The sequence below is a fragment of the Peromyscus eremicus genome, chromosome 12 (assembly GCF_949786415.1).
Source record: "Peromyscus eremicus chromosome 12, PerEre_H2_v1, whole genome shotgun sequence".
Taxonomy (NCBI): domain Eukaryota; kingdom Metazoa; phylum Chordata; class Mammalia; order Rodentia; family Cricetidae; genus Peromyscus; species Peromyscus eremicus.
In genome coordinates, this window is record NC_081428.1 from 70,893,099 (window position 1) to 70,915,210 (window position 22,112).

The following is a 22,112-nucleotide window of genomic DNA, read 5'->3' on the forward strand; positions in this document are numbered from 1 at the left end:
ACCCTCAGCCTGCACTTTACCTAGCTCAGCATCCCAATCGCTAGGACTGCAAGTGTTCAGCAACAAGTCTAGCAATCCTAATGTTTACAAACAGAGAAACCTTTTTATTTTATTTATGTGTACCTGCTTGACCGTACGTGCGCCACACGGGTGCAGATTCAGAAAGGGGCTCTGGATAGCTTGACACTGGAGTTCCAGGCAGTTATGAGCCGGTCAGTGTGAGTACCAGGAACTAGCTGGTCCTGTGCAAGAGCAGCAGGTGCTCTTAGCTGCTGAGCCATCTCTCCAGTCCGAATGTTAATGTTTTACGTACGTATCTTTTTCTTCCCCTAACTTCAGCACAGACAGTAAGGCATACTCATAAACATTGAAGTATGCAGTACCATTCCAAATTCCTCACACATATTGAATTACCCAATGTCTTTCCAGCCTCGTTTTACAATTAAGGAAGTGAGACAGAAAGCCATTAATGAACTCACCCAAAGTCCCCAAACTAGCAAACCATGGGTTTGAATTCAAACCCGGACAGTCTGGCTCCGCAGCCCAGGCCCTTCTTGCCCTCTTTTCCCATCTTCCCTGAGCATGTGAAGGAGCCACTGTGACGCAATACATGTGGTGGACAGGAACCTGGCAAATTACAGTGGCTCTGCTCTTGCCCCTTTCCAAGGCACTCAGTTAAATAAACTGCGTACAGCCAAATGAAGTGCCTCTATGTGTCAGCATGCCAGCTTGGCCCCGGGCCATAAAATAATTAAAGTCTGGATCCTAGGGCGCCCCCAGGGTGAGGAAATACTCATTTTCAAGTTCAGCAATCCCTTGAATTTCACTTTTTCACTTTTTGCTGATCATTTACCTTTAAACAACAGAATCCAGAAAACAATTTTAAGTTTTAAAAATTTTTTTTTTAATCCACATATCGTTCTAACACGCAGGTCCACTTGGAAACACCTATAATCATGCTCACAAATAGTCGTTTTCTTGCTGAATGGTGAGATGTGCTTCTCAGAGCCCCGGCAATGTGAGGTGCAGCGAGCATGGCCACCCAAGGCTCGCCCGTGCAGGCGGGACCCTCAACTGTTTGCCCTCACAATCCCTCACCATCTCCTCACGCTCCCCTCTTCTCCCAGACTTGGTGGTCTGGAGTAGATCAAGCAGGGTGAGGTGGTTGATGGGACCAACAGAGGAGGTTTGGCCGTATCTTAATGAGCCCCAGAAAGCTGACAGCTCTCTTTAGAAGGGGCAGTATGAGGACCACTGTCTCAGCCGCTGGCCCTGCTAGCCAAGGCAACAGGAAAAGCCCTCTCAGCCTCTTAGTGAGGAGCAGGAGAGGTGAGGAGCCGCCTGAGCTGTGAGGGATAAGCTTAGAGAGAAAAAGCGAAGCTATATCTCAAGGAGGCTGACCTGGTTCTAAGTTTTATGGGTATCTTCAAAGGGCTTTGTGCAAGGGAATTATATCCAGGATTCAGGTGGGAGGCAAGAGGTGTGAAAAGACCACAAAAATGCCTGAGGAGAGAAATGGTAAGAACCTGTGTCGGAGGTGATAGAAAGAACAGCCTTTGTTCTATAAACACGCAGGGTTGCTTTTGTGAGGCTTTGGAGCTTGGAGCTGGCATCTCTGTGCACCACCATCATGCTTTGTAAACCACCAAAAACCCCTCTTCCTAAAAAAAAAAAAAGGCCAAGAATCATGACATGCTCAAGTTGTCAGCTCCTGTGCTGTCAGGATCTACAGTGGGCCTCCTCCCCACCCTCCTGTCCTCGGGCTGCAGGCTGGCTTTTCCAGAAGACAAATCATGTTCTGTGTTTAATACTTCAGAGACCAGGAGAGTAAATGCAGGATCCGGCCCAAGACACAGAAGACTATGATACAGGCCTGACAGAAGTTTGGGCACCTGTTCCGGAGCTCTGGGGTGATACCTGCCTGGCATGGCTCACATCAGTTTTGCATACTCCCTTCGTGAGTCACTGAATGCAGAAGGACCCCAGGAAGGACATGAATACCCAGGAAGCCACTCATCTGGAAGTCTGGGGGCAGGACAATGAACCTTCCCTTGGAGTCAGTTCCAAAGGATGTTTCTTCAGCATCACAACACCTACCCACCCCATCCCCTTTGAACTCCTGGTCAGGCCAGCTCTTAATATCTCCCTCACCACCTGTGAGAATCAAATAGGAGACCCAGGGAGGCTTGCCAGCATGGCCTCGGAGAAGGAAGCAGGAAGAAGTTTAGACGTGGGAAATACTACTTATCTGTAATTGTAGCCACAGGCATCCATAATTAAGAAGGCAAATTTACTTCCAAGACAATTGTAGAATGCCTTCCTTGCCGAAGGATGTTTTCGGGGAGTTTTCTGCTGTGCCAAATAGTATCTGATTCCCACTTCTACATGAAGTCGCCTAAAATTGACTATGTTCGATCGAGGAGATATAAAGGCTTGGTGAGACGTGGGCATGCCCTCTTCACCTAGATTTGGGCCTCACATTCACAAAGGCTCCCTTGTCTTGGAGAAGCTCATATGCAGATTGAGCAACAAATGATAATAGCTATCTAAAGTCCTCTTGGGATCCAGAATCTGCAGTCTGTCCATGCCAGAGGCCCAGGAGGTGCTCCGTTAATGTTTGTCCAACTAAACTGCTGTACAGATCTGATTCTATCAGGAAATTAATCTGCCATAAGTATTGTCTTAGTTGGGGTTTCTATTGCTGTGATAATATATCATGACCAGAAGCAACTTGAGGAAGAAAGGATTTATTTCATCTTAGACTTCCAGGTAACAGACCTCGCTGCAGGAAATCAGGGCCAGAATTCAAGCAGGGCAGGAACCTAGAGTAAGGCCATGGAGGCATGCTATTTACTGGTTTGCCCCATAGCTTGCTCAGCCAGCTTTCTTATCTGCCCAAGGACCACCTGCCCAGGGATGGCACCACCTGCCCAGGGATGGCACCACCTGCCTAGGGATGGCCCTCCCCCATCAATCACTAATTTAAAAAATGCCCTACAGGCTTGCCTACAGTCCCATCTTATGGAGGCATTTTGCCAATTGAGAGTCCCTCTTCCCAAATGACTCTAGCTTGTGTCAAATTGATATAAAATCAGCCAGAAAACGCATTCACAGCTAACCACCCACTCTCACTCTTAGAGTTTCTCTAAAAATGAAGAAGCAGATTTAAATGTCTAGGAAGGTGAACAGAAAGACATGTAGTGAGCAAGCGAGCGAGAGAATGTGGCAGAGGCAGAGGCACTTCCGGAAGGACAAGTTCTGACCTCAGTTGATTGTCCCAAGTCACAAATTGCATAAAACTTAGGTGGAGATGACCTGGGATCTTAACTGCTGAGAACCTTAACCATGTTACTTATCGTGTGTAAGCCTTCATTTCTAAAATAAGTACATTCCTGCCTCCTTAATCACAGGATATCACGAGGCTGAAAGACATAACAGGCCAGGTACCTTAGTTGCCCTCACCTGTGAGAAGTGAAGATTGGCATGTTGAAAGGCATGAAGTCCCGGGCTAGAAAGGAAAGGGACATGGCCAGCAGACGGTCATGTGCTCTGCTTGTCAATCAGCTGATGATTACCACCTGTTTACATGGGCCAGGCATGACCCCAATTGCTTGGGATTCATCTGTGAACAATCTAGACAAAGATTCCTGGGAAAAAGCAAGAAAATATATAGTGTGTTCCAAAGTGTTAGGTGCTGTAGGGGGAAAGTGAGGGGGAGGAAGAAGTGTGGGTGGGGGGCATTGAATGGGATCCAGGACATAGAGAGTGCTGGAGAGCTGTCCACAGATTGTCACCATCAATTCAGTGGCTAAGGTAGGTAGGTATCCTTGAAACAAGACAGAGCCAAATATTATAGAGACCGATGGCCCTCAATACCTGGGGAGAGCAGCCTCACACTAGAATGGCTCTCAGGCCTTCCCCAAGCACTTCCTCCAGCATCCCACCTCCAGGGAAGCAAAGGAATGATTTGAGTGAACCAGGAGCCCAGGAGCACAGACCAGTCACATCGATGGGGACATTTCTCTGAAAAATGTCCAGCACCATTCCGTGTGGCTGACAGAGGAATCTGGTTCAGGATAGACTGTGTAATTTTCTCAGACAAGTCTCAGCAGGTTGATACTGGAGGTCACACACACACACACACACACACACACACACACACACACACACACACAAAACACAAAATGCTTTTCTGGTTGAAGAAACTCAAAAGGAGACAGATCTAGATCTCCCTGGCTAATTTTAATGCCTAAAATATTTGAACTGTGGCAAAGATTTAAGAGGGCATGTTTACAATGTAGAGAAGAAACAAAATTTTCTGTTTTCTTCTTATTTTTATAGGTGATTATTGTGGGGTATCCACCAGAGAAGACTGCTTGAACATGGGTTCAAGCCAATGGAAAGTCTTTACTAGCCAGCCGGCAACCGCACTGGGTGTTCAGGATTCCAGTGTAGCCCTGAGCCTTTCTCAGGGTGAACTTTTAAGCACAGTAAGCCATATTCTTTGTTGACATATTCACAAGAACAGTTAGCCAGGTGTAGAATGATAGAAGCCAAAAAAACAAGGTTAGTACATTTAGAGACTTTCCCAGAACTATGGACTTTGATGAAACAGGTCTTTGTTTTCATTTTGGCTGGTGGTGCTGTTTCTATGCTGAATCTTCTGGCCTAAATGGTATTCCCATTGAGCAGTCCAGGGGTCTACGAATAGACATTGGAGCCCAGTTACCCCAATTAAGTTTCACAAATCTGTGTCACATACGGAAGACAACATAAACTTGGAAAGGCAGACGTGGTTTCTTTTCTCACCTGTTCGCTGGCTCAACAGCTTCCCTCCCCCGGGACCAGCATGGTCATAGCTGGTTGTGCAACTTCTCTGAGGCACAGAAAGGAATCCCTTCTTGTTGTGAGCTGACTGGATCCCCTTCCTCGGCTCAAACTCCCCCACTGAAGTCCAAGCTCCTCGTACTTCAGAATGGGTCTAAGGTGCATCTGGAAATCATTGCTTTAAAGAAGAGATTCGGATGAAGAGCTGTCACGGAGGCAGGCCCTCGGGCATGTGTTATCCTTATGCAATTAGGACAGATACACAGACAGAAGACCTCATGAAGACACCGGGGGAAGCCATCTACAAGCGAAGAAGAGAAAGAGCTCAGAAGACAAAAATCGCTGAGGACACCATGAGCTTGAAGTTCTAGAGTCCAGATGGATGAGAAATGTTTCTGTCGGTAAATCACATGGTCTGTGGTAGTTTCTGAGCGCTTCAGCAGCCCTAGCAACAAGCTGTTACACGTCACACATGTAACTAAGCCCCAGGTGGATGGGAAACAGGTAACTAGTCCTTTTTATTTACAACTTTTAAGATGATAGGACTACTGTGTACTTCACATGTTGGGTGATCGCTACTGTTTAAAAGCCGCAGCTTAGTCCACATTTCCCAGTCAGTGTACATAGAGCTGTTTCCTTCTTTCAAAAATCCACAGAGTTTTTCGCTGCATGGATGCTTGACAGTTTATTTAGTCCTTTCTTTGTTAGTTGATTTCAAGACGACTCTAAAAGAAATGGGGAGTGAGGCAAGCTTGGCGACCTGATTTGATTCCTGGAACACATATAAAAGTGGAGAGAAAGGACAGACGACACAAAGTTGTCTGTGTCCTCCACATACACGTCATGGCACAGGCACCTTCACACACACACACACACACACACACACACCACGCATACACACATCATAATAATAATAATTGTTTTTTAAAAATCTCTGATGATGCAGGAAAACTGGTACAGCAGTTAAGAGCACTGACTGCTATTCTAGAGGACCCAGGTTCAATTCCCACCGCCCATATGGTAGCTATCAACCATCTGTAATTCCAGTCCCAAGGGAGCCAACACCCTCTTCTGACCTTTATGGACACTGTACACACATGGTTCACACGATATACATACAGGCAAAACACTCATAAACATAAAATAAATAGAATAAAATCTCAAAAAAAATTTTTTTAATCTTATGATGGGTAGCTTTACCTGCATTTCACTGCATGCATGTGTAAGCATGCTAGTCTGATAAACAATGACTGGCTGGCCAAAAGTAAATGGGTTTCTTTCTTTCTTTCTTTCTTTCTTTCTTTCTTTCTTTCTTTCTTTTTAGTTTTTTGAGACAAGGTTTCTCTGTGTATCACTAGCTGTCCTGGGACTCACTTTGCAGACCAGGCTGGCCTCGAACTCAGAGATCTGCCTGCTTCTGGCTCCCAAGTACTGGGATTAAAGGTGTGCACCACCACTGCCTGGCTCAAATTTTGACAGACACTCTCAAGCTGCTTTCTAAAAGTATTACATCGTTCCATCTCCCATTAGTCAATGTTCTGTCTCTCTTTAACATTTTAAAAGTATTGTGCCACCGGGCAGTGGTGGCGCACACCTTTAATCCCAGCACTCGGGACGCAGAGGCAAGCAGATCTCTATGAATTTGAGGCCAGCCTGGTCTACAGAGTGAGTTCCAGGACAAGCTCCAAAGCTACACAGAGAAACCATGTCTCGAAAAACAAAAATACAAAAACAAAACAAAACAACAACAACAAAACCAAACACAAAAGGATTGTGCCATAAAACTTTTTAATTATTTCTAATATCATAGATGAAAAATAGTATCTTAGCTGGGTGGTGTTGGCATAGGCAGGCAGTGGTGGCCCACAACTTTAATCCCAGCACTTGGGAGTCAGGGGCAGGCAGATGTCTGAGTTTGAGGCCAGCCTGGTCTATTGAGTGAGTTCCAGGACAGCCAGGGCTACACAGAGAAACCTTGACTCAAAGGAAGAGGGGGGGGGGAGAGAGAAAGAAAGAAAGAAAGAAAGAAAGAAAGAAAGAAAGAAAGAAAGAAAGAAAGAAAGAAAGAAAAACAGTATCTTAAACTCATTACAGATATGTTTGAGTGATGTCTCACATGTTCAAATTACTGTGTAACTTGTAGATTGAGGTTGTGAGCATTTTTTTTTTTTTACTCTGTGTAGAAGTCAGGGTAGCAGAACACTAGACTGGCTTTATCTGTTTGACATTTCATGTTCCCATTGCCAGTGAAATTTCACCCCATTCCTTAATGCCACAGGGTGCCTTTCCAGCCTGCTTCACAATTGAAATCACCACGACTATAGACGTCACTAAGACATTCACAGTGTAACTCAGTTAGCAAACACATGAACGAAGATTCTCATGTCCGGGTCTATTGGAAATAGCGTGGAAGATTTGAAAGTGGAAATGATATTTAAAGGTACTGATTGCAGCCAGCCAGCTAAGAAGCCACTCTTGGCACATGACAGAACATAATATTGAGCCCAGTGCACACACGTGGGACTTGGAATGGGCTGTAGGGCATCTAAGGGAAGTCAGGAATAAACACTGTTGGCCAGCCTCAGCTCCTTCACAGGTCAGTGAATGGGGATAACCACAGCCACTTCTGCTTCATTCTAGCACCCACAAGATGGCCAACCCCAAGACCCCTCAGAACTCTCCTCTCTCCAAGAAACCACTTTTACAGAAACTCAAATGACCACAAATAGCTTATTTAACTTGTAAATTGTACTAAACTCTTATATAGAAAATTCTAACAATATAAAGAATACTATGAAAAATAGAATATTAATCCCTAAAAGTCACCACTCACCACTCTTGTATTTTGTAGGAAATCCTAAACATATACTGTGAATATTTACACACACACACACACACACACACACACACACACACACACACACACTGTGATGGTTTGAAAGAAAATGGCCCCCAAAGGGAGCAGCACTATTAGGAGGTGTGGCCATATTGGAGTAGGTGTGGTCCTGTTGGAGGAAGTGTGTCACTGTGGAGGTGGGCTTTGAGGTCTCATATATACTCAAGCCATGCCCATTGTCAGAGACCACTTCCTGTTGCCTGTGAGTCAAGATGTAGGAATCTCAACTCAGTCTTTAGCACCATGTCTGCCTTCATGCCAGCTTGTCCCACCATGATGATAATGGACTAAACCTCTGAACTGTAAGCTAGCCCCAATTAAATGTTTTCCTTTATGAGAGTTGCCATGGTCATGGTGTCTCTTGACAGCAATTGAGACCCTAAGACACACACTAGTTACATTAATATATTTATTAATATTAGTGGGTATGGATATGGTTTAAATGTGTTCCTCAGTAGTTTCAGATACTCAAATTTTCTTCCAGAATGGGTATTTAGGAACGGAGGAGGAGTGGATGGTATCCCACACCTGTAACCTCAACATCAGAGACACCGAGGCAGGAAGATCATGAGTTTGAGGCCCATCTGAGCTACATGGGAGACTCTGTCTCAAAACAAAACAAGTGACACTTTAAGAGGGAGACTCAGTGCTGGGGCCACTGTCACTGAGCCCTGACCATGCCACTTCGCATCCAGCACTGCCCAGGACAAGAGTAGTGTCGTTGGCGGTGATGCTCTTGGCATGGCTTGTGCCATCAGTATCCTTTGTTTTTTTAGGGGGAAGTTTGATTGTTTGTTTGTTTTTGTTGTTTGTTTCTTAAGACAGGGTCTCACTATGTAGCCCTGGCTGTCCTGAAACTTCCTCTGTAGACCAGGCTACCCTCGAACTCACAGAGATCCACCTGCCTCTGCCTCCCAAGTCCGGGGATTAAAGGTGTGCGCCACCACCACCTGGTGTGCCCTCCATATCTTAATGAAGGATTTGGCAAGAGAAGCTTGCTCTTGTTGATGTCACAGAAGACAAACCCAAAGGGAAAGGTGATGGATCTCCAGCATGGCAGCCTTTCCCTTAGAACGCCAAAAATTGTCTCTGGCAAAGACTATAGTGTGACTGCAAACTCCAAGCTGGTCATTATCACAGCCGGGGACCTGTCAGCAAGAAGGAGAGCGGTGATTCAATTTGGGTCAGCGAAACGTGAACATCTACCAGTTCATCATTCCCAACGTTGAGAAGTACAGTTCAAACTGCAAGCTGCTTATCATTTCAAACTTGCTGCCTATCTTCATGTGACTTTGAAAACAAGTGGTTTTCCCCCAAACTGAGTTATCAGATTACAATCTGGATTCAGCTTAGTTCTGTTACCTGATGGGAGAAAGGTTGGGTGTTCACCTGCTAAGCTGTCATGGCTGGGGCCTAAGGGAGCATGGAGACTCCAGTGTGCCCATGTGGAGTGGCATGAATGTTGCTGGCGTCTCCCGGAAGAATCTGAACCCAGAGCTGGACACTGATGCAGACAAGGAGCAGTGGAGAGAGGTTTACAAGAAGGTGGTTGACAGTACCTATGATGAGATCAACCTGAAAGTTTACACATCCTGGACCACTGGCCTCTCTGTGGGAGACTTGGCCCAGAGCATAATGAAGGATCTTAGGTGGTTTCATCCCATATTTTACCATGGTAAGTGGTCTCTATGGGATCAAGAATGATTCCTCGGTGCTCCTTGTGTCCTGGGACAAAATGGAATCTCAGATGTAGTGAAGGTAGCTCTGACTCCTGAAGAGGAGTCCCGCTTGACGAAGAGTGCAGATACGCTCTGGGGAATTCAGCAAGAGCTGCAGTTCTGAAGTCCTCAGATGTCCTAGAACTTCACACACTCTGTCTCCTCATCTGAGCTGTGGCTAATGCTGTTGTGTTAAGGTGGCCTGGAGAAAACCTCAGTTCCCACAGCTCCATCCTGATGCTAAGTGGTACTTTTGTAGTGGTAACCTGGTTAATGTGACAGTCCCACTGTCCCTGAGACACACTGCCAATTGTGTGCAGGCTTCAATTATCCTGTGAACCTGTTGTGTCGCTGTGCTGTGGACCCTCATCAAACATGCCTAGGCCAACGAGTTCCCAATTCATCATACCCTGGCTCCAGTGTATAAATCCATTATGCATATCTTGTGCAAAACTATTCTAAAGGATGTTATTGTGTGTGTGTGTGTTATGTGTCTGTAGTGCACATTGCAATACTATGTAAAAAGTAAGTTCTGAATATGAATGATGCAACCAACTCCCCAAGCATCATGCCAACAAAAACACCAAATAAACTTTGAACAGTGAAAAGGAGAGAGAGAGATAAAACCTAGTGGGATTTAATTAATTAGGTAATTGGGGCAGCTGGTACCTGTAAAACATTTCCTGACACAGCCCTCTTGGCTTGGAATGTCCTGAAGGCTATCTTGGTTTTCTCATCTTCTCCAATGAACATTTTTGAAGGATGTTGCCATAGTTACACCTGGGAGTTTTCAGTGTTGGCAATGGGTAGGGTCTTGCCTTTTCCTGTTGTCTTAGTGCAAAGTGTACTGGTTGCCGCTTAATTCTGGTAATCATAACAATTGCAGCCACTTTGTCCACACCCGGCTTCCAGCCTGCCCTGACACTTGAGGACACTTCACACTCTTTTCTTCGCCAACCCACAAGTTTCCACATCGTTCTGCTTTGAATGCTCACTACAGATCTCACTAAATAGAGTGAACGATAACCATAAATGCCATGCTGTCTTACCTCTACCAAACAATCGAGTTCATTACTTTTAAACCCTACTTCCTTCTTCCTTCAGATTTTCAGCACATGGCAAAATACAACCAGATTCTTTGCCAAAATAGCGCAAGAAAGAATGGCTTGGAACTAAATTCCCTGTTCCTTTCTGGAACTTTCTGCTCCTGGCTTTCACTGTCTACATTTCTCTCGGCAGTCTGGTCTTCAAAACTGTCACACCAGAATGTTCCCTTGAACGATATACTCGGCACTCTAGGGGTTCCCTAGTGTGCAGCTCCAAACTCTTCCACATTCACCCCACAAACTAGTTCCAAAGGCTAAGAACCCACACATTCAGGTTTATCAGAGCAACAAACCCATTCTTGGGACCAATTTTTGAAGAAGTAAAGAAAATTTTGGCTTGTTGGGGATTACAAATTGCTCCTGAAAAAATACAAGGAGTAGATTCTATTAATTGCCTGGGATGTAAAGTAGGTTTACAAAACATTCAACCCCAAAAAGTACAAATCAGGAGAAATCAATTGCAGACTCTTAATGACTTTCAAAAATTGCTGGGAAACATTAATTGGCTATGGCCACAATTGGATTGAATAATTTGTTTCAAACCTTACAAGGTCACAAGGACTTAGTCCAAGAGAATTATCAGTTGAAGCTGAGAAAGAATTGGCTTTGGTAAAAAAAGAAATTACAGGAGGCACATATGGATCGTTTGGATCCAGAGCTTGATTGCATTCTGGTTATTATACCCTCTACACATTCCCCTACAGGGATTTTAATGCAGAAGGAAGATATTATCTTAGAATGGATATTTTTACCACACAAACAATAAAAAATTAAAGACTTATGTAGAAAAGGTTTCTGAATTGATTTTAAAAGGAAAATTAAAACTTCATCAATTAGCAGGAATAGACCCTGCAGAAATTTAGTACCTTTTACTAATGCTGAAATTTCCTCTTTATGGGCAGAAAATAAACATTGGTAAAGAGCTTGCAATATTTTTTAGGTGAGATTAACAACAAATATCCCAAAAGCAAGAGAATTCATTTTATAAAGAGAACTAACTGGTAATGGGGGATTTATTAAGGCAACTCCATGTAGTTAAAAGGGAGGTTTATTTAGGAGTGACTTACAACAAGTAAAGGGATAAGTTACAGGGTCCAGGAGAGGTGGCGTGCAGTCCATCGAGGTTCTCTGGAGAACTCCACTCAGTCTACCACCCAATATCCATGATCACCAGGAACCAAGAGAGCCAGCACATCCGGATCTTGGGCCTTAAGGGCTCCTGTCTCGACCCCATCTCAGGGGCAGATCATAGGTAGGCATGGCAGTTACCGGAAGCCTCACTAGGGGTGGTATTTCAAGGTCAAAGCTGGGACAGCTACCCACTACAAACTGGATCCTTCCTCACATTGTACAGGGCACATCCATTTCTAGAGTCCCTACATTCTATACTGATGGAAATGAGTCAAGAAAGGCAGGCTGTAAGTCAGGAAATTTAAATAAAATGTCTCAAAGACCTTATGGTTCTGTCCAAAAGCTGAAATTATATACTATTCTCCTGGTACTATTTTTCAGAACCTCTTAATATAGCTACTGACTCTCAATATGCAGAAAGAGTTGTTTTACACGTGGAAACTGCTGAACTTATTCCTGATAATTGAGAATTAACTTCGTTATTTATATAATTACAGGAAATAGTCAGGAATAGAAATCATCCCATATATATATAGAGAACATATCAGATCCTATACAAGTCTGCCAGGCCCTCTAACACAAAGTAATGATGAAACTGTTCAATTATTATTAGAAAATATGCTGGAGGCCTCTGAATTTCATAAAAAAAAAAGAACACCACATCAATAATAAGGATTTGAAAAAGGATTTTTCCATCACTTGGCAACAAGCCAAGGAAATTATAAGAAAATGTCCTACTTGTTCCTTATATAACCAAACTCCACTACCTGTAGGAAGTAACCCAAAGGGTACTCAAAGAAATAAAATTTGGCAAATGGATGTGTTTCATTTTATGGAGTTGGGAAAACTAAAATATGTAAACCATACCATAGATACATATTTAGGATTTCAATGGGCAACTGCTTTGAGTTCTGAAAAGGCTGATTCTGTAATTACACATTTTTTAGAAGTTATGGCAATTGTATGAATACCTGTATAAATTAAGACTGACAATGCTCCATCATATGTCTCTACTAAAATGAAACAGTTTTTGCATATTACAACATAAAATATATTGCAGGTATACCACACAATTCTACAGGACAAGCAGTTATAGAAAGATCTAATAGCACTTAAAAATGCTTAATAAACAGGAAGGGATAATAAAGACCCCCAGTTGTTCCACACAATAGAAACAGAAGGAACACTACCAAACTCTTTTTATGAGGCTACAATTACCCTGATACCCAAACCACACAAAGATGCAACAAAGAAAGAGAATTACAGACCAATCTCGCTCATGAACATTGATGCAAAAATACTCAATAAAATATTGGAAAACTGAATCCAAGAATACATCAAAAAAATTATCCATCACAACCAAGTAGGTTTCATCCCAGGGATGCAAGGATGGTTCAACATACGAAAATCTGTCAATGTAATACATCATATAAACAAACTGAAAGAAGAAAACCATATGATCATTTCATTAGATGCTGAAAAAGCCTTTGACAAAATCCAACACCCCTTCATGATAAAGGTCTTAGAGAGATCAGGAATACAATGAACATTTCTAAACATAATAAAGGCAATTTACAGCAAGCTGACAGCCAACATCAAATTAAACGGAGAGAAACACAAATCGATTCCACTAAAATCAGGAACAAGACAAGGCTGTCCACTCTCCCCATATTTATTCAATATAGTACTAGAAGTTCTAGCTAGAGCAATAAGACAACAAAAGGAGATCAAAGGGATACAAATTGGAAAGGAAAAAATCAAACTTTCACTATTTGCAGACGATATGATAGTATACATAAGTGACCCCAAAAATTCTACCAGGGAACTCCTACAGCTGATAAACTCCTTCAGTAAAGTGGCAGGATACAAGATCAACTCAAAAAAATCAGTAGCCTTCCTATACACAAATGATAAAAGGGCTGAGAAAGAAGTCAGAGAAACATCACCCTTTACAATAGCCACAAATAATATAAAATACCTTGGGATAACAGTAACTAAACAAGTGAAGGGCCTTTTTGATAAAAACTTTAAATCTCTAAAGAAAGAAATTGAAGAAGATAACAGAAAATGGAAAGATCTCCCATGCTCATGGATAGGCAAGGTTAACATAGTAAAAATGGCAATCTTACCAAAAGCAACCTACAGATTAAATGCAATCCCCATCAAAATCCCAACACAATTCTTCACAGACTTGGAAAGAAAAATATTCAACTTTATATGGAAAAACAAAAGACCTAGGATAGCTAAAAGAATCCTGTATGATAAAGCAACCTCTGGAGGCATCACCATCCCTCACCTCAAGCTCTACTATAGAGCTATAGTAATAAAAACAGCTTGGTACTAAGTGTCTTTATCACTTGGTGCTCATAAGACTTCTAAGCTGAAGGCTTAACAAGATCATGGGAGAAGCAGCAGGAAAACACAGAATTATGCATTTGAGAAGGAATGTCAGGAGACAAAGGCCAACTGATAATAAATCAAAATACTTCAAAGACCGAAAAAAAAAAAAGACAACAAAGCAAAAACCAAAATGCCCTCAAAGTTCCAAAGGTAAACAAAATATTGAAAATAAGTTAAACAGTCGGAATCCACAATGCTTTTAGAGATCAGAAGTAAACAAGCAAGCAAAGCCAAATGTCTAGACCAAAAATCTTTCAAAGCAAACGAACAAATTAGATGCCTTAAACCAAACATTTTGAAAGCAAAGAAAAAGTTATCAAAGTAGGGTCCTTCTTAACCAGCTCAGCTTAATTAACCATTAGACAAATGAACCGAAGACCAAACCAAGGGAGGTCTGGAGCCCCAGGAAGTACTCACCAACAATTCACCCAAGGGAATAGCACCAGATACGACAGACTCCATAGGTCCATGGTCTTGGCTTCCATTCAGATGATTCTTCCAATGAAAAGTGGATCATCTCAGGCCCTGCATTGGGCACCATAACTGTTGAGGCAAAACCGCAGCTCTCATTTTAAAGGGAATAAGAAATAGTTTATTCTGGAAACATTTTGAGTGCCCATGGTCTGGGAGCAAAGATTCAGCTTACAAAATTACAAAGTTCCTTGTTCCCACATGGAAGCAGTTTCACAGAGCTTTTCCAGTTTTACAGAAGAAAGAAAGTTACAAATCAGGCCAAGTTTAAAATGCATTGGTGGGTACTCAAGAGGGGCGGGTACAATGAGATGGGGGAGCTACTCTGTGTCCAAAGATGCCATCTAATGACATTCTTAGCTCTTGGATAGGTGGAGTCTAGTGTGCTGCTAAGTTATTAGCTTCTAAGAGGTTTTTATTTATTATCATGAGATGTTAATTCAGATACAGAATGGGGCAAGGAATGGCTATGCCAGAAGGCTAAAACTAGCCCAAGAAAAGTAGCTAGCTTCTGAACCTGCAAAATTCCAATCTCTCCACAGTACTGAAATTCCTATCGATCCATCAGTCTCTACAGACACAGACTCTTTCCAGGAATTTGTCATTGACAGCCAGATATAGCTTCTTTTTCATGAATTTTCATTCACAGACTCATCTTATGATATACACAAATGAAAACAGAGGGAAGCCTAAACAGTACAACTGAAACTATTAAAAACTCTTAGAAGAATCTGAAAGGGTAAATTTCATGGCCATCGAATCAGCCACGATGCCTTAAATGTGACATTAAAAAGTCAAATGACAAGAACAACATTGGATTTCACCAAAATTAAAAGTTTCTTTTCAGAGGACATATTGTACACTGAATTATTTGCCTCTCCCCACCCCAAGTTCATATGTAGAAGTCTCAGCCCCGTAGTACCCCAGAAAGTTAAATAAAACCACTGGAGTGGGTCCCAACTCAGAATAACTTGACTCCTTATAAAAGAAGGAAATTTGGATGCAGATATGTACAGAGAGAATACAATGTGAAGATATATGTAGGAATCAGAAATCCACAAGATAAGGAGAGAGATATAGAATAGATTCTCCCCTAGTGACTCTCAGAAGAACCCATCCATCTATAAAAAGGCTGATGTTGTACTTATAGTTTCCAAAACTTCAGGAGAATAAACCAATCCTGGGTCAAAGCTGGTTATGATGACTCTAGAAAATGAAAATAGAACAGCATTAAGAGTCTAAAAAAACTCCTCAAGCAATACAGGCTATTGTATGCTGTTGCCTGTTGTGGAATATTAGTTGAAGATGTGTTACATTTGTTTATGCCGTGGAATATTTGTTTAGTGATGCAAAGATGTGTTGCATTCTTTTTTGTTTTGTTTTGTTTTATTTTTGTTTTTTTTTTTTTTGAGAAAGGGTTTCTCTGTGTTGTTTTGGTGCCTGTCCTGGATCTCCAACTGTAGACCAGGCTGGCCTCGAACTCACAGAGATCCGCCTGGCTGTGGCTCCTGAGTGCTGGTATTATTGTATTATTTGTATTTCCCCAAAGAGGAAAAAACAAAAACAAAAAAACAAAAAAAACAACCAACTACAGTTGCCCTTGGTTGCTTCCCAGAATTTAAAAGTAAGTCTTAACTGCTAAAGTTACCACATACTTCAGACACAGGACTTGAAGGAATAGAGCCACATCTGTCCTGGAATCCTCCTCCCTGGGGATGCTTTCACAGTATCAGAGGGTGCTGTACAAGCTACCAAGGGAGAAGAGCATCCAACAGCCCGCTGTGGCATCTACAAATCACAACAATGACGTGTGTGGCAAGATGTCAACAACCACACAGTAGCAGCACTTATATCTTAGGGCTAACCAAGAGCTATGTAATTGGATTTAATGCCTGATTAATAGGAAGGAATTTATACCTGCTACTGGAAACCTCGCCAACTACTCACAGCAAGTGAGGCTTTGGAGCCTTAGGAAAGAACCTACTACTGCCATTTCCCAAACTAGTATAACTTCTAAGTGCATTCTTATTTATTTTGATTTTATGTGCACTGGTGTCTTACTTGTATGTATGTCTGTGTGAGGGTGTCAAATCCCCTGGAACTGGAGATATAGACAGTTGTGAGCTGCCATGTGGGTGCTGGGAACTGAACTCTGGTCCTCTGGAAGAGCAGCCAGTGTTGTAAACCACTGAGCCATCTCTTCAGCCCCTCTAACTGCATTGTTAGTACCTAACCCACAGAGAAGTGTTCTCATCCCTCATCAAAGACACTCTCTTGCAGCATAAAACCACAACTGCTCAAAATGCAGAGAAAACTGACTGAGGGGTGCCTAGTCCTAGTTGGTAAATCTACAACAAAACTCCGACATCTAAGGCTCAGAGGTAACTGCTGCAAGATTGTGTCTTCTGTGTATTACATGAGAAGCTGCCCCCATGAAATCTCAACAATATGGTCATCTAAACAAGACCTGAACAATGACTATATCAGCTGACATGCCAACCTGAGGGGGGAAGTCTCACAGGACCCCAGCCCTAGACAAAGAAGTTCAGGAAATTAGTAACTGCTGAGAAAAGGAAGACCAGTCTTCTCCAGGAATCATTCCCAATTGGTTATCTAATACCAAGTAGCCATCCCTAGAAAAGTATATACATCAATAATTGCATTCAGGAATGAAAATAAAGGAACTTCCCCTTGGAGTAGTGTGACCAAGAATTGAGTCCGGTCCACCTCTCCTATGTTTTCCATCTATCTGGAGTTTGGGGTTACTGGTCTGTAATTTGTCTGCCTGCCGTCTGTGTCTGATCTGTCTGTCCCTGCTGCCTGTGTGTGCCTTTATCTGTTCTGCATGTGTCTATGCCTGTGTACCTGCTGTGCTGTGTCTGTCTGTGACTGTGCTGATCCCCAGCAAAGGGCTTTCCTCTGCATTTAGTTAACAGTGCAGAAAACACAGTATGGGAAAAGACGAGACAGTCTTTACAGACATCTTTAACAGAACTTTACAAGAGAAGTTACTTTATTGACCTCAACTCCCCTCCCCTCCCTCCTGACAGCTCTCCGTCTCTTCTCACTCACCTCCCCTTCCTCTTTCTCTTCTTTAAAAAAAAATTATTTATTTTTATTTCCTGTGCGTTGGTGTTTTGCCTGCACATATGTCTGTATGAGGGTGTTGGGTCCCCTAGAACTAGAGTTACAGATGGTTGTGAGCCACCATGTGGGTACTGGGAATTGAACCTGGGTCCTTTGGAAAAGCAGTCAGTGCTCTTAGATATTGAGCCACCTCCCAGGCCCCTTCTTTCTCTTCTTTAGATGATTTTTTTTTAACCCAACCAGAGGAAGGGGAGTTGAGAAAAACAGAACTCTTCCATGTCCTCAAAGACCTAGACGGGGGTTTGCAAAGTGGCTGTCAAACCCACAGCCTTAGCATAGAGACTTTAGAAATACAGAAAACTTGGGTACCGTCCCGCGCCTGGTAAACTGGATCTCGTTAGGGAGAAACCAGTGATATGTGGGATGAAGCCCTCAAGGCAAACACATAGCCTTGGCTTGAGCACCCCTGACCTGGGTGGAGTTTCGGAAGCTGTCAGGTCAAGCCTGTTTAACCATGTGCAATCACATATGAACAAGAGGTGCTAACCTCTTGTTTCTGCTCAGCAGGTCATTGGTGAGACGGCTTTGCTTCACAGTCTTCCTGTTTTTCTCATGTGGGTCTACTGATCTCCTGTGTCCTCTGCTGTCCCCCAACCGTTTCATATAGAAACTAAAACTATTCAAAAGTTTTTATAGCAATGCAGAAGATTAAAAGATTGGGGCTGTGCTCTTCTGAATCACAGATCATATCATCATGGCTGTCTCTCTTTTGCAGCAGCTTTACTGAAGTGTGGCATCATACAATTCAGCCATCTAACCTGGCCCTCTTCTTTCATGGGTTTTCAGTGTATTCACAGAAGTATAGAACCACTACAGTATCATACTGGGTGGTTTTGTGTGTCAACTGGACACAAGCCAGAGTCATTAGAGAGGAAGGAGTCCCAGTTGGGGAAATGCCTCCATGAGATCCAGTTGTAAGGCATTTTCTCAGTTAGTGATCATTGGGGGAGGGCCCAGCCCATGGTGGGTAGTTCTGGGTTGCATAAGAAAGCAGGCTGAGCAACCCATAGGGAAGGAGAGACCGATAGAGGGCCCGGGAGACAGAGAGCGAACAAGAGAGAGCTGTGATGTCGGGAGGAACCTTTTAAAGGGTACTGGTGTTGCATAGGGAAAAAATGCGGGGTAGTGACAGTGGAGATGTGACAAATTTGTGGCGCTGGCGCTAAGTCCCTGAGGGCAGGCTGGTGGAGCGCCTGATTTCTAACGCAAGCGACTCTGACACAGAACATCAGTAGAAGCCAAAACCATTGCTCATGAACTGGGAAGAAAGAAATGCATGCTTACTGTAGAAAGACCCAGGCGTCACCACCTAGCTCACTGACTAAATTTGGCATCACTGATTATGGGGCAGTCAGACATCATAAACTCCATGATATGATATGATATGATATGATATGATATGATATGATATGATATGATACGATATGATGATATGATATAGTATGGTATGGTATAATATGGTGTGACATGATATGATTTGATAGTTTAGTATGATGATATGATATGATGATATGAATACCATCAACTTACCAAGGAACAATTCTTGCCTGACATTTTAACTTGCCAATCAAGCCCTTGGTAAGCTTCCATATCGTAAGAAGGAAAGGGGATGTGAAGTGACTCTATAAGCAACAATAGGAAAAACAGTCAAATCCGGAACACGAGTCTCTCCCAGAATACGAGGCTCTCCCCGTCCGGCCTGTTGACGTAGAAAGCTCGTGTCGTGTGGGAAGAAACCACCAATGTTAATCTCTTCTGAGTTCCTGTGATAATCACCTTGTAATGAGAATGTGTGGATCTGAGCTCCTGGGTTTAGAGGCTTTAGTCCACTGTGGGTTTTCCACATTGCTTTGGGCCTATGGGGAGGCAGTGAGTCACCGCAGGACAGTTTCTGACACCCCCAGCAACACAAAACTGGCATCAGTGTTCAGGGGATCCTCATGATCCAGACTGTCATCCTGTTTCAGATTCAATGATGAAAAAAAAAATACAGCAAAGCATAGGTTTTAGGTTTTATTTCCCTTTTCTTTTTTTATTTTATATAAGTGGGTGTTTTGCCTGCCTGTGTGTCTGTGCACTACATGCATGCCTGGTGCCTGAGGAGGTCAGAAAAAGGTGTTGAATTCCCTGGAACTGGAGTTACAGGTGGTTGTGAGTCACCATGCAGGTGCTTGGAATAGAACCCCAGTTCTCTGCAAGAGCAGCCAGTGCTCTTAATTGCTAAACCATCTCTCTAGCCCCTAAAACACATTTCTTGACTGAAAATTAACTGAGATAAATAAAACTTTGGAGGATTAGAAAATTTTTAAGCCTGGTGTCACGGTGCATGCCTTTGATCTCAGGGCTTGGAAGGCAGAGGCAGAAGCAGGCAGATCTGTGTGTTCAAGTCCAGCCTGGTCTACAGAGCAAGTTCCAGGACAGCCAGAGCTACACAGAGAAACCCTGTCTTGAAAAACCAAAAAAAAAAAAAAAAAGATGACATTAATTATTAACTTACTCAAGTATAATACATGTAATAAATATTAATAAACATGGTAACTATATTAAATACAAACACTTTATTAACTCAAGTATATGTATAATAGATACACAGTGTTAAAGTTGTGCCATATTTGATTTAATAAATGCTAAATCTAGAAAATTTATAATAGATGCAAAGGAAACAATTGTACTATCCTTTACAATTTTTATATTTGAAACTTTTTTTTTTTTTTTTTTTTTTTTTTTTTGCTTTTTTCAAGGCAGGGTTTCGCTGTGTAACTTTGCGCCTTTCCTAGAATTTACTCTGTAGCCCAGGCTGGCCTCGAACTCACAGAGATCCACCTGCCTCTGCCTCCCGAGTGCTGGGATTAAAGGCATGCGCCACCACTGCCCGGCTATATTTGAAACTTTTAACCAAATAAAATGTGTGAGAAAAGAAATTACTATGATTTTATTATAGAGCATTATATATTACATAAACATTACCATTTCAATCATTTCAAGAATCCACTGGTGCTGGGCTTGATGGCACTCACCTTTAATCCCAACACTCGGCAGCCAGAGACAGGCAGATCTCTGTGAGTTCAAGGTCAGCCAAAGATACATAGCAAGTTCCAGGTCAGCAAAGGCTACACAGCGAGACCCTGTCTCAAAAAAACTACTGAGAGAGCCGGATGGTGGTGGCACATGCCTTTAATCCCAGCCAGGCGGATCTCTTACAAATTCGAGGTCAGCCTGGTCTACAAGCAAGATCCAGGACAGGCACCAAAACTACACAGAGAAATCCTGTCTTGAAAAAAACAAAAACAAACAAATAAACAAAAAACTACTAAAGGAGAGAGAATTCAATGGCATCAAATACATTTATATTACTGTATATCTCACTGTGGTTTTATCAAGTTAACTGAGGTATGATCCACATGCTATAAACACACACTCTTTAACTGGGCAATACAGTGGCTGCCCCTGCATTAAGATGCAGATTTCCACCCTGTCGGTGTTTAGGCAGTCCCACTCACCATCATCTCAAACAGCAATCACTGAGCATCCGTCCTTCACTGTAGATTCATTCTCTTCAATACTTCCATGTAAATGGAGTCACACAGTGTTTGTGTTCTGAAACTCGCTTTGTTTTACTCAACATATTTTCCATTGATTACAGGAATGTGTTCCTTTTGATTGCTGAATGTCAGTCTCTTGCATCAGTGAACATACAATGATTTGTTTAACCATTTACCTGTGGGTGAGCTTTTAGGTTTTCAGTCCAGAGCTACTCCACTTTAAAGCTAAAACTGTATGAATATTCATCTGCAACTCTTTTTATAGACAGATGCCTTCCTTTCCCTGGGTTGTGTGGTTAATACATATGCAATAACCAAATTGCTTTTCTGTAGTGCTTTTACAGTGACTACATGGTTACAATGTCAGATTTTTTTTTTCTGTTTCTCTGTGTAACAGCTCTAGCTGTCCTGTCCTGGAACTCACTTTGTAGACTAGGCTGGCCTCAGACTCGCAGAGATCCACCTCCCTCTGCCTCCCAAGTGCTGGGATTAAAGGCATGTGCCACCACTGCCCAGCACATTGTCAGACTTTCAAATGCTAAACAACTGCTTTAGTGCTTATGAAGTAATATTATAATTTTTAACTAATATATTTCTGATGATTGATGATTTTCATGATTTTGTGGACATTCATGAAACTTTTTCACATTTCACCTCTTTTAATGAAATAATGTTGTTTGTCTTGTGTAAGCCCCAGTCTGCTCTATTTGTTTTTAACTTTTAGTTATGTATTTGGAGGTGGGTGGGCATATAATACATACAATACAATACAGTACAACATTACAATACAATATATACAATATATACAGTACAACACAATACAATATAAACTACTCTTGTGCAGTTAGAGGAAAACCTGTGGGGGTCAGTTTTC

The 22,112-nt window shown here is 42.4% G+C and overlaps 1 pseudogene; it reads left to right on the forward strand.

Moving 5' to 3' along the window:
* The first annotated feature begins 1,034 nt into the window (after positions 1–1,034).
* On the forward strand, positions 1,035–9,565 carry LOC131922263 (L-lactate dehydrogenase A chain-like; annotated as a pseudogene).
* The last annotated feature ends 12,547 nt before the right edge of the window (positions 9,566–22,112 follow it).